At 41.0% G+C, this 12,952-nt stretch overlaps 1 protein-coding gene across 2 annotated transcripts in view; it reads right to left on the bottom strand.

The window, feature by feature from the left end:
• Positions 1-12,952, bottom strand: part of ARHGAP22 (Rho GTPase activating protein 22) — a gene marked incomplete at both ends in the record, with an annotated part of 130,597 nt that overhangs the window by 54,164 nt on the left and 63,481 nt on the right. The window lies entirely within an intron of this gene.

Genomic DNA, 12,952 nt, shown 5'->3' on the forward strand with positions numbered 1-12,952 from the left:
CAGTAAAAAACGGCATGGCTGCAACACTAAGGTTTCAGCCAAAGCTGACCTTTTATTACCAAGTGCTAAGACAGAAATGAACAGACCAAAAAGAGAAAGCAAATTATTATACCAGATCTTTAAAATGCTCAGAGATGAGCAAAGGGAATTCAGAGTGGGATAAAGTATGTCAAGTTGCACGGTGGGGATTGCAGATATCTTTCTGCTCATTAGCACTGCTGTTCGAGTTATTTAAAGTGTGCTCGGGGGAAATGAGGACAATTTCCATGACAATATGTACAGTATCATATAAGGAGGAAGCATTTTTTAGGCAGAACTTCTGCATTACTCAGCTGCTACAGCAACCAGCAATATGTTGAGAAGAAAAAAAAAACAAACCCACAACAGGTTTGGATAACATAAAAAAAAAAAAAAAAAAAAGCCTGATTCTATTAACCACTTCTTGTCTTGAGTAGAAGATTTATCACTATAAATCTCCTGTCATGTCACTGGGTTATCTCTTCATTTCCTCCTTAGGCACTTCTGGCTATCTCCTCATTTCCACTTAGGCACAAGGAACCTTGCTTCAGGATGTTTTGATCCCAGACAGTTATCCCACTACCCCATGCCTCAGTTTCCCTGTTTTTCAAATGGGGCAACAGTGTGACAATTCTTTCATTTAAAACAAACAAACAAACTTCGAGACTCTTGGGCAGTAGGTAATTAGAGAAGAAGCAAGGCTTAATCCCAGTGCTTTGTCCTACATTATTACAGCTGTTTATTTCCCCTCACTCTACCATGCTGCTTTTAGGTCTCCTAAAAATCTTTTGCTTTTATTCAACCAAGATGACCTAATTTTGAATTCAGTCTTATTCCTGTTGCTTCTGCTGCCTCTCTGGAGAGTTTAAGGCCGTTTGGTACTGACTCAGTATCTTTTTGAATTCCATAGAGTTGGGACAGTACATTTAATGGCAATGACATTTATCTGTGTTTGCCTCCTTCTAGTCCCCAACCTCTAATTCACTCAACCACAGCACATTGGTTGGGCAGGCAACACCTCATTCCTTGGAATGTAAAGGACAATGCCATGAATTTGACTACCCAGTCTTGGACACACTAGTGTTTCTATGCTTCAAGTCCTTCTATGTGTAATGATTCAAAGATGGAACTCACCATTTTAAAGGTTCATAGACTTATGGAAAATGCACAAAAGCAAATAATCTATACTTGCAGTGGTGCTTTAGTGCTTGGCTTTTACTGATTCCAGCCTTTGGGGTACTGCCAAGTCATCACTGCACTAAGATACAAGAAAGCAGCTACCTTGTAAGCAAGGGAGAACATTTACAATCTATAACCATTAACCTACTGACTGGATGTGAAGTCAGGTTTCTAGATTGGCAAAGCAACTGATCCAAAGGAAACCAGTACTACTCTTATAAGGTAAAAGAATATACCATGCTATAATGAAGACTGTAAAAACCAGGGGTGCACTCCACAAGATAGGAAGCTCATAGCTGTGCCTTTTCTTGAACCATTTGTTGTCAGCACAGAAATAAATATTAAGATTTTTTGGAAAAGTTTTATGCTCAAGTAAAATCCATTCAGCATACCATCTGAAAAACTTCACCACAATTTAGTATTCATAAAGCCCACGATGCTCAATAGGATGTCACTGTTCTTGTATCTGTACCATCATACAAAAAAAACTAAACCAAACAATGAAACAACTGTCTGTTCTTTCATTAGATAGTTTTGAAATCAGCTGACAAGATTTCAGGCATAAATAATTCTTTCACAGCACACCTCAAACTAAAGTCAGGTTAACCTGATAATTGTAAAAACCTATTTGGTACTAAAGCATGTATGGAGCAGAGAGGAACAGTAGAAAAGAAAGAGAAAAGAAAAGAGTCCCTAATAAGTCAGTGACAAAGGCAAGTTCCATCTGTGAATGACTGGAGGCTGTGGGTTGGACTTGGGGAATGTACAGTATCATAATAAGGAGGAAGCATTTTTTCAGGTAGAACTTCAGCATTACTCAGCCACTACAGCAACACGTCACCTTGGAATGGAGGCCCAAGCTTGCAACTGCTCTGCCTTGGAGATGGCCCAATCTACACCATATTTAATCTGGAAACAATGCCTGATCTTGTGTCATCAAAAAAACCCCTCACACATTCCCCCAGATTTAACAAAATTTATGGCCTCACAACTCTTTCCATGGATATCTGGAAATATTTGGGGATGTGGGCCCTTTCCATCACTCCTAATTCCTTCCAGCAGACCCTAAACAAAGATTTACACTAGAATCTGGTTATTTTGAAGGAGAAGTTCAGCAGTCAGGATAAACTGTGAGTTCATCCCTGAACCTCATGACACTTTCTCCCACTATTACTGTGTGGTACATGGGAAAAAATGTCATGCCCAAACACCTCTCAAAACACCAGCTTCCTCTTTGGCAGCAGACATGTCCCACACTCAGTGATACACCAAGCTGAAGTTCCTGATGAACTAAGTCTGCTGTTTTACACTCAGTAAATATGAAAAAAAAAAAAAAAAAAGAAGAAAAAAAGAAGAAAAAAAGAAAAAAAAAAAAACCAGTAAAAACCACAGCACAACCACAAGGGAACTCCCTTCTCTGCCAGTTTAACACAGGGTCAAATACAGACTAATGCAGTAATCCCTCCCAGCTGCCTAAGATTCTGGCCCTTTAATGACCTTGCACAAAACCCTAGTGCTTTTAACTCCAGTACCCTATATTCTGCCTCATTTCCAACTCACTCTGCCCTTGGAGCTAAAAGCAGAGGTTGCCCTCCTGTTAGACTTGCAATTTCCAGGGAGAACTTTGAACTTACATAAACAAACATTTGTATCTCTCATCCAGGGCAATGAAACACGGGATCTCTCTCTTCCCCTCCCCACCTCCTACCACCACAGCCTACTTTGAGAAACCCTAAGACCTTGTATCTTCATGATGAGAGAACTGTTTATTCTTTATCCTCTAGTACTCTTCTGTTACTCAGGCACAGCTTTCCTTAATCAGCTCTCCAAACAGACTGAAATCAGGTAAAAATTTCCATCCTGACAAAAGTCTGCAGACACCAAGAACAGAATGAATTGGACCCAAACCCTCAAATGTTATCATTCACCCACAGTTAAGTCTGCTTCCTTCAGCAATGCTTTTACAAAGGGCCAGATACAACTGGGACTGCAAGAAATCTAAGATTTTTCTGTTACATATCATCATACCAAAACCACATTAGTATAAGATTAGTAGGGTTATCCTCTTTTATTCATCCTCCTTCCTCCAACTTCAGATCCCAGTTCAGAGAGACTGACTTAAGAGTGCACAGAGCACAACCTTTACTGTTAGCAGCAGGCTAAGTAGTGTGGAGAAAAGCACCTGAGACTCTTCATACTGTATTTTCTGTAACAAATTTCAGTATCAGGTTTCAAAAACCTTACTGAAAAACAGCATCATCTTCTCCATCTTACCGATGGAAACTGGAGAAAAGGATTGTGACTTCTGTACAACCACAATATGAAAAAAGGGAACAACAGGGAAATTTTTCTGATATGCAAGCAAGCAGCACATAGCTTTTTGGTTCCTCTTCTCTCTTCTGTGGCCCAAGAGGATTTTACCATCTTAGATGAACCATGAAATGACAACAAACACAAAAACTCCTGATTTCTATTAAAGGTCATTAGTTGTTTGCACATGTTGAGATTTTCCACTGAATTACAGCCTTGGGGGATTTTCTCCTGTTATTTCTCATCTGGACCTAGTTAGTATGAAGAAAGAGAGAAAGGCAGTAAGACCCCACCTTATTTTTACAGGATCTGATCACAGACTGTGTGATAAGACTGTGTGGCTCTCATAGCCCTTGAATGCCAGTGAGCAGTGGGCAGGAGGAGTGGAGGTGCCCTCCACCACACAGTAACATGATGCTCTAGAACGGCAGCTGATAGAGAAGCAGGTGCTCCCTCCCAGACTCCAGCACCGTGTCCAGGCTGGAAAGGGACCAAGGCTCTGCAGCCCAACACGGTAAATGAGCAGGCAGGTGGCTGTCAGAGGACAGCATGGCCACATGCCAGGCAAAAGCTGCTGTGCTATGCAAGCCCAGACACAGGAGTGATACCATATGACTGCAATAATACTCACCTCAGCCTGCTTCCATATCCCCAACTCCTATTTTATCAGATGAAAAGAGCATGCACTCAGGGTACCAATTTAAAAAGATTTCTCTCCCCTACAAAGTGACCAGGAGAGATTTCTATCTGTTGCTGATTGGGCTGATAAAAGCAGTCTTTTTTCCTTTCAGCAGTTTAGAACTAAGCCTGCCCTAGAACAAGTAGGGTCATTTTAGTCTGTGACCACCTACATTAATTGTATCTGCAGAACAAAGGAATCTCAGGTCAATTAAAAAGATCCTGTGGCTATAATATTCTTCTGGGAAGATGCCATCTACATATGCTTATTACAGCCACATAAATCCCACCCCCTCATTCGCCTCAAGCAAGTAATTGTCTTTAAAAGCAAGCAAAATAATTATTTTTCCAACATACTTGTCATCATTAATTATGGCCAGAATAGCCAAGTAGGAGCTCATGCCCAGGCTTTTAAATGCTTGTAGCTAGTTAGCATGGCTGCCTGTAACTTTTCAGCTTTTTCTGCAGTGTTAACATTAACATACTATGGCTTCATTAAATCAAGGCAACCACTGATGAGCTAAGTATGATTCATCTGAGAACACTGAGACCCTTCATGCTTATCTATCCCCTAGCAAGAATGGGATTTAATTTATGCCTATGTATAAGTATATTCGAGCACTGCTGGCTGTATTCCTAATGTCACATTCAGGCAAACATGTTCCAATGAAGAATAGATTTTAAAACACAACGACTGGAAGCTGCAGGAATTAAATATGCCAGAAGTCCACCGAGTTAAAGGCATTTCATGGGCCTCTTTTGCAAAGCTATGTGGCATTAATCTACAAACATGGGATACTAGCTTCTGAAAAACCAGAATGAAAACTTTGGCCTGGCTCCTGTACTTCTCCCTGAGCCAAGTCTCCCACTGAAGTTGATGGGACTTTCCCTGCATAAAGGCTACAGAGTTTGCCCTACTTTTCTCTTTTTTTTTTTTTTTCCCCTAGTGTAACAGAACAGGCAATGGTAGGGAAAGAGATGCTGTTTCCCTACTACACAGAGGGTAGATAAATGTGCTGGGTAGCTGTGACGTGATGAAAACCCACCTGGTTCAGAAGATTACAATGTAGTGGAAAGTCCACTGATAGTTTCCAGAAGGCATTTTTATCTTAATTGATTTTTGAATGACATGTTTTTAAAGTAACAGTGACTTATGTCGGTTAACCAGCCTGAACACAAGCGGGCTTCTGAATCATTGCCACTCCAGGCATTCAGAAATTTCAGGTCAGCCCACCAAAATCAGGATATGGGCTTCCAACCAATGGAAATTTTTTATTATTATCTACCTTTTGGTTTCTGAGCCTTTGCAGATCCTATTTGGTATCTTTATTTTAAATCCATAAGCATTAAGAGATTTGTTCCTTATTAATGAAAGCTGCAAGTTTTACATAATCATATTATTCAGAATAAGGATTTTCAAGGCAAAACACATACACAATGAGAGAGCATATGACTTCAGGTCTAGGTACTCTAAACAGGAAATCCCACAGCCTTATCACATTTTCCTTAATTCACTCTGGAAATGAAATAAATTAAATTATTCAGGTACCTAAACCAAGATGAGGACAGATGTATCTATAGCACTTATAAAGCAGAGCAAGACAAAGTATAAGTCTGTAGTGCTTAGTTAAGAGATACTGATACAATAAACTGATTGGTAACACATTTTTACTGCTTCAACTGAGTGTAAAGCATGGCTTTTAGTGACACAGTAGGTAAAACAGAATATAATAAATCACTAAACCGGTAGATGTTGTGAGGCTAGGGAAGGAGCCTTTGCTTACAGCCTCAGCACAGGAAATAGCAATTCTGTTGCTAGTCCTACTAGCAAGAAGTTTAGCACAGACACATGTACTCTCCACCCCAAACAGGATAATGGAAATTGAAACAAAGCAGATCCACTGGTCAGAAGCCCCAGACGAGCCCCTCAAGCACCACAGTCTCTTGCTGAATCCTCCAGCAGAGCTACTCCGAGAGCCACAATTTTGCCCCACAGGAGCAACCGAGATGATCAAAGCCCCAGGCACCAGTTAAGGGAAAGGGTTTGTTTTCTCTTCAGAGAAAGCTCCCTTTTTCATCCTCATTACCCAGTTGCCACTCCACAGTATCTCAAGCATAGATAATGCACCACAGCAATCCCAGTCACACCATGCAAACCTCCCCGGGCTTTTAGTAGGGAAGGGAAAAGAGGAATAAAATAGTGAAATGCAAATCAGTCACGTACTGAATTTCAAAGCTGCCTTTAATTACAATTTCTTCCTGTTTCCCTGGATGTTTGGAGCACTGCTCTAAGCAAGCCAAACTGATAAACAGAGTCCTGATCATCTTATTAAACTCATTCAAGCATATAACATCTGCCTTGGCAAGTCACTGGCTTCAAACAGAATCTGAATTCAATGCTACAGTCAGGCAGAAGAATCAAGGTACTATACTTCAGTATTTCTATTTTCACATCCCTCCACTGGGCAGAGACTGAGACAGAACTTCTCTTTCATGCACAAATGTGAGGAAACAAAGACAGCACAGGTTCCTGTAAGACTCCTAAACAAGTATGCATCTTCTTTAAGGGTTACACCACTGCTTTCCTGGGACCTGCACCCTTTAGTCCTGCACTCAGGCCAGGATCCCTTCTTTTTTGGATGACGCCTCCTCAGGGCAGCAACTTGACAGTGAGCTTTCTATTCTCCCTTTGCCTCTACCAGAGATGACAGCAGGCAAGCGCCTCCTCTTGTGAGCTGATAATTACAACAGTAATTGTCCCACCTAGAAAACAGGCCTATTCAATCCAGCAAAAGCTGCCTGTATTTCAAGGTGCAGCAGGAGAAATAAATACAACCATGGCACTGGGCCAAATTCTCAGTCAGCAATAATGATGTCAGCATAGCCCAATTTATCCTCAGCTGAGGGATTTTACCCCACTTCTTTCCAGCAAAACCACAGCTGAGAATTTTAGGCCTGTTCCTTGAGCTCCAGGGCTAGATTTATACCAGGAGCTTTTCCAGTGATGCCAGAGGGGTAGAAGACTGAAGCATCATTCCAGTACACCTTCAGCTCAGACTAATGGAACTGCAGATCTGCTACCATAATGCATCCTGTAGTCCACACTGACAAAACCTTCATGGTAAAGACAGGTAATGGATATTTAACTGCACTGGCAACGTCTGCTAAGGCAGATGTGCTCATCAGAGAGGGCATCTATTTTCACCCTTGACCAGTAAAGAGAGTATAATGTACATTCAGCCTCAGACTGGTACACCTAGAGTAATTTAAGTATCTTTATCCATAGAAGCATCTTCACAACAGAACAGAGACAGAAGAAATGAAAGCTGTATTTCAAGGATATCAGAACAGTTTTTAATTCAGTGCAAATGGGTTTGGCCTAAACGAAAAACTCTCAAGATGTTAGATTTTGCAGAAAGTATTTCTATGTCTTTACTGATAAATAGGTTTCTTATCTAAAAGCTGATCTACAACAGAAGAAAAGCTCAGGCAAAAGCAATCAATGCAAAAATAAACTGAAAACACATTTGAAAGACAGTTTGCTGTCTTGAGATAACACATTATTTTTTTGCTTTGCTGAAAAGCAATTTCAATATCTCTGTCATCCGATTTTCCCCAGAAAGCCTTAACTGGTATCTTTCCCCAGATTTCTTACCCTGCGATCATCACTTTCACAGGAAAAAATGTAGGCAAGTAACAAAAAAAAAAAAAAATTCCAAGAAAAACAGAAACTCACAAAAACCCCCAAAACCCAAAAAGACAGTCAAACAACCAAAACCACGAAATTCCCCCCAAACAAACCAAACAACAAAACACACTTTTACTTTTTTCCAGTAATATCTAGATTAAACCCTAAAAGCTTCTCTCTGTTCACAAAAGGCCTGCAGGCGAGAGTGTTACAGGGGCTCAGACAGCTCCTTTCCCAGTGGAGTAGAGCAGAGGGCAGGAACCATTTGCACACTCTGCTTGAACTGCTTTGATCCATCAACACCACCAACTAAACACTTCACACCACCAGCCTCACTGATAAGGACTCTCAGGATCTTCATCAGTCTTCTACTGCACACAGGTCCACAGCCTGTAGGTGTCACTTCTCAGAGTCTGCATTACTTTGCTCTACTCTTTTGTCCTTACAGACTGAAACAGTCTCTCTTCCTTTCATACTGAAATATTGATGTGATGCTTGATGTACTATGCAAATTCATCACCATTCTGCCTTAAACTGCACTCTGGCTCCTCCAAGTTTCTTTCCCCCATTGCACAGCAGAAAAACATCCCAATACACAATGCAGTGATACACACTCAAACACCTGAAGAGCCAAGAACTGAGATGTTAACTCTAAAACCCACTGGTGGTGATGCAAATATCCTCATATAACAGGTTAAGATGATTTACTGCTAATCATTTGCACACAAACGCCCAGGTAACACACTTGCCCCCTCCCTCCCTCCCTCCTTTCCCCCCAGCTGCACGATGACAATATCAATTTTAGAGTTGGGGACAGCTCCCTACAGCTAACAAAAAATTATGTTTTTCCATCATGGTACTACTTCAAAAGATTGATAATATTTAGAAAAAAAATCATTATTGATTGGATTTGATAACAAGGGTTCAATGACTTATATCAAATACATAACGCAGCCCCAGGATGGGGAGGGAGGGGGATGAGGTCTCAGGATAGAAGAAGGATCAGAGAAGGGGCATTCAAAAGCCTCACATATTTTAGGCTCAAAAGGGTTGGATCTCACAGCTTTATCTGACAAAATGGAAAATGAACCATATTCATTTCCAAGCCTGGAACACCTTGATTCACAAGTTCCAGTCCCCAGTATCAGCAGTAAATAAATTGTTTAGTTCAGGGTATACCATGTACTCCTCAACGCTGCTAGCTGAAACAAGTTTCAGATGATCACACAAACTTGGGACTTTAATCAAAACAAAGAAACTAAACTAAACCAGCGGAAGAATGCCATATTCAGTCAGATCAGAGCTGGATGTATAGGGAGAGGGCACAGACAAAGAGGATGGGGGGGTTGTTGTTGTACATAGCACGTATGTACATTTGTGTGTTACAGCTCTCAGCTACTTACACATGTGTTATCCCACATGTTTCTAATCCCATTCTAAAGACATTTTGGTTTTAGGTCCCATAATAAACTATGGAAGGAAAGCTGCAAATTAATTGTGAGTTGTCAAGTAAAAAAATGCTCTCTTGTTCATTTTTAAAACCAAGTATTACGATCATTTAAGTGATCATATCTGCTGTGCTATAAATAGTCCTGAATACTTAATTACTCCATTTTTGTTTTGCCCATACTATTCAGAATTATATCCAGTTCTACTGTACCCACCTCTCAATCACCACTTCGCATGATCTAGGCAGTTTCTTCCTGCATGGAAGCCATCCATACACTTGAAAGTATTTGTGGTGCTTTTACAGTTGGTATGTACCTTTCAGGAATTGTTATAGCAGAAGAGAGGAGATCAGGAATATGATCAAAGTCCTTAATCCATTTTACAAGACAGAATATCTGTGAAGAGTAAAAAATGGACAGATGACCCCAGGAAATGGGTTCCCAAGTAATTGCCAGAAAGAAAAATATCCTAATTGCATAACTGAAGGTATTTTCTCTATTTTTGAAATGGATGCAAAGCTGTCAACAAATCTCCAGCCATATCCTATTATGGCACAGAACAGACATCCTGCTATGGCACTTGAGGGAGGCTTGGAGCACAAACCCCAGGTCTGATTATAAACCTGCAGGTGAAAAAGGCAGGCCCCTACAAGCTCAACTTTCCAGGTAGCCTTGCTCTACTCAACTCAGCAGTGCTATACTGAATTATGTCTGTTGAGTACCATCCCTGTGAAAAAGGGCGTGCAGGGCAGCAGCATAAATTCAGGTAACTGTTTCTTTTATGGCAGGCCCTCTCTTCTGAATGCCAGGCTTCGCTTTATGTTTCTATAAAATACTTCCAGGTTTTTCCATTTTCTCTCTTAGGAGAAATGTATATGTAGGACAGAAAGTAAGTGAAAGTGAAATCAAAATGATCTCAACATGCACAAGGAATACAGGAAAAGCTTCTGATATTCAATACCAACATGACAGTGATGATGACTAATACACTCTCACTGGAGAAGTCAGACAAAGTCAGAAGCGGACAAAGAGAGGTACAACATGTATAGCAACTTATTCTTACATTTCAGACTCAGGAATTGCCCATCAGAATTTGATCATCTTCCCCAGGATACCAGTGTCTTGGTGGTGGTGTGGTCCAGAAGGGGAACAAGACATTTCCTCATCTAATTTTTTTGCTTTGCCATTTCTTCCCCATTCCTGCAATGTACGTGTACAGTGTGGTTTCGGAGTATGGCAGTAGGATGTCTGCATTTTAAGTCCTAGCACTCATGCCTTTGATCCCTGGGTGGCTATATTTAGGACCTCTGAACACACTGCTGAAACCAGTGTGAGAACCCCTTCTGGAGTCATCTTGTCTCCTTAGATCTTTTCTGATACACTAATTAGAGAGAGCAGTACCTTAGCTAAGAATGCATCAGACTTTTCCTGTTTTGAAGTACACTGCAGAGGATGTCTTCCTGTGCACTGAGAGTGCACAACAGACATGGTGCTGAGCACTGTCAATCTGCTATACCTGGACAAGGACCCTTGCTGAAGCCACTGCTCAGCTGCAGCCACCTTTCCTGAAACTGCATCCACAGCACTGCTGCTGAAAGAACAGGCTGGCTCAGACCAGCTAGCCTAAGCAATCATACCACAATAATCCACTGAGCAAGATAAGTGGGGTTGAAAACAGAAATTGCCCAACTTCCCTGTGTTCAGCTCCTGATTAAATTCAGCATTTTGCATTATTACCCAGCATTAGGCATTGCAAAACTCCTTCAGTCACCTGTAACACAACTGTTTTGCACAGGATTACCTGTCTTGCATGCTGGGCAGCTCACCCTGGGCAGCAAGGGTTGTGTGGTCTGGGATGGATCTGCCACTCCTGCCCAGTACTGACAGCTGTCCAAGTCTTTCTGTCCTGGTGGACAGGAGTCAAGTGAACTCAGCTAAGAGTCTGACTGGGTCAGGGAGAACATCTCTGCAACTGATTCTTCTGAGATAGAGCCTTCTCACCTGCCACTTCTGACCTGGCCTTCGGGTCTTTCCTGCTGCCCTCTAAAGCATTACCTTTTCCCTCAGCACTTTCCTCACCAGATCTTCCCCCAGACTGATTTCCTAAGGCCGATGGGTAATTCCCAGTCTGAAACCTCTGGAAAGTTATCTGGCATTCAGCCCACTCCATCCAGGAGCCAAGAGAACAGAGCTAAGACTGGTTGTTGGACTTGCAGGGCCTCACACAGTACCTTTGACAATTAAGTTTCCTCATTTTGCTCTAATGACCTTGCATGCATGACAGTGTTTGCTGGGTGGACAGTCCTGCTCTGAACAGGAACATGGCTTTGATTCCTTTGCCACAGCTCCCCATATGCAAAATGGGGAAGAGGACAACTTATTTCTGTCTTGTGTAACATGGCAGAGGCTCCACAACAATTAATGCTGGCTGTAAGCTACAAAATCACTTAGTAAGGCATGACTGATCTAGATCAGGCACAGACACAATCACATTTCTGTCAAGTTAAGGAAAGCACACAATAGTTTACATCAGCTTTATACCAGCTGCAGGAGGAAAGATACCTAATCCAACAAAACTGGAATGATAGAAGCAGACCATATCTATAGAAGCAGACCATATCTGTGTAAAAATAAAGCTTGCTAGTTTACAGCCTGGGGGGAATCTCTTTTCCTTTTTTTAAAAAAATTGAAACATCAAAAAATTTATATCAGAACAGTACTTTGGATCACATGTCTACATCTTTGGTACTAACAGCTCCAAAACAGTGTTCATTTTTTGAACAGTCTCAGACTGTCAACTCTTCAGTACATGTTAAATCTCTCATCAAATACACACAGTATGAGGCTCTAGTCCCAGCTGTTCTTCATGTTTTGCATCTAGATTTTTGCTTGCATCTCCATTTAGAGGTTTCCAACCTTTCTCTCTCCCCAGAGAATACATCTTTTAATGTTTTATTTAGTGTTCAGACAATATCTTCATAAAGATCTGTAAATAGAAATACGTGAGAGCATGTGAAGATAGTACAAGTGTTACAAACTGTAGTGACAAAAGTAGAACAAAGAATCCTAGATAGGTTGCAAAGACAAAAATAAACCACAGGAGATGAAAAATAATGTATTATGTGAAAACAATGCATATGCTATGGAAAAATGAATCCTGGCAACCACCACAGTTGATAGGGAACGGTTAATTATGAAGGAATTTGTATGTGATAAAAGCAGTAAAGAAGGCATTGTTTGGTCTGCAAAGTAAGTGATCTCACATCATCAATCCTCTTCCAACATATCACATGGCTCTGTGAACTTAAGATGCTTTTGCACAGTTACCTGCTGTATGCCCAGCTGAACACCTTCTCTGCCTCACAGACAGGATTCTTTCCCTGCTACTCTTGTTTGAATTAAGTGATTTTACTAAAACTGGAACAAGACTAGTTTCTGTGAAAATCAGACTTCTGTGAAAGCTTTAGTTTTCAACAAAAATACTAGGTGACCTAGCCATGAAAAAGCAAAGTTAAGTAAAATGGTTACTGGCTGTTCAGTTACTACATAGCCTACATACAAGCTACTGTAAACAGTTTGGCAAGGCTATCACAACTACTTATGTGATTCAGAACTAGTTCTACCCCTTCTC

Source organism: Coloeus monedula (genome assembly GCF_965178545.1).
Source record: "Coloeus monedula genome assembly, chromosome: 8".
NCBI classification, from domain to species: Eukaryota; Metazoa; Chordata; class Aves; order Passeriformes; family Corvidae; genus Coloeus; species Coloeus monedula.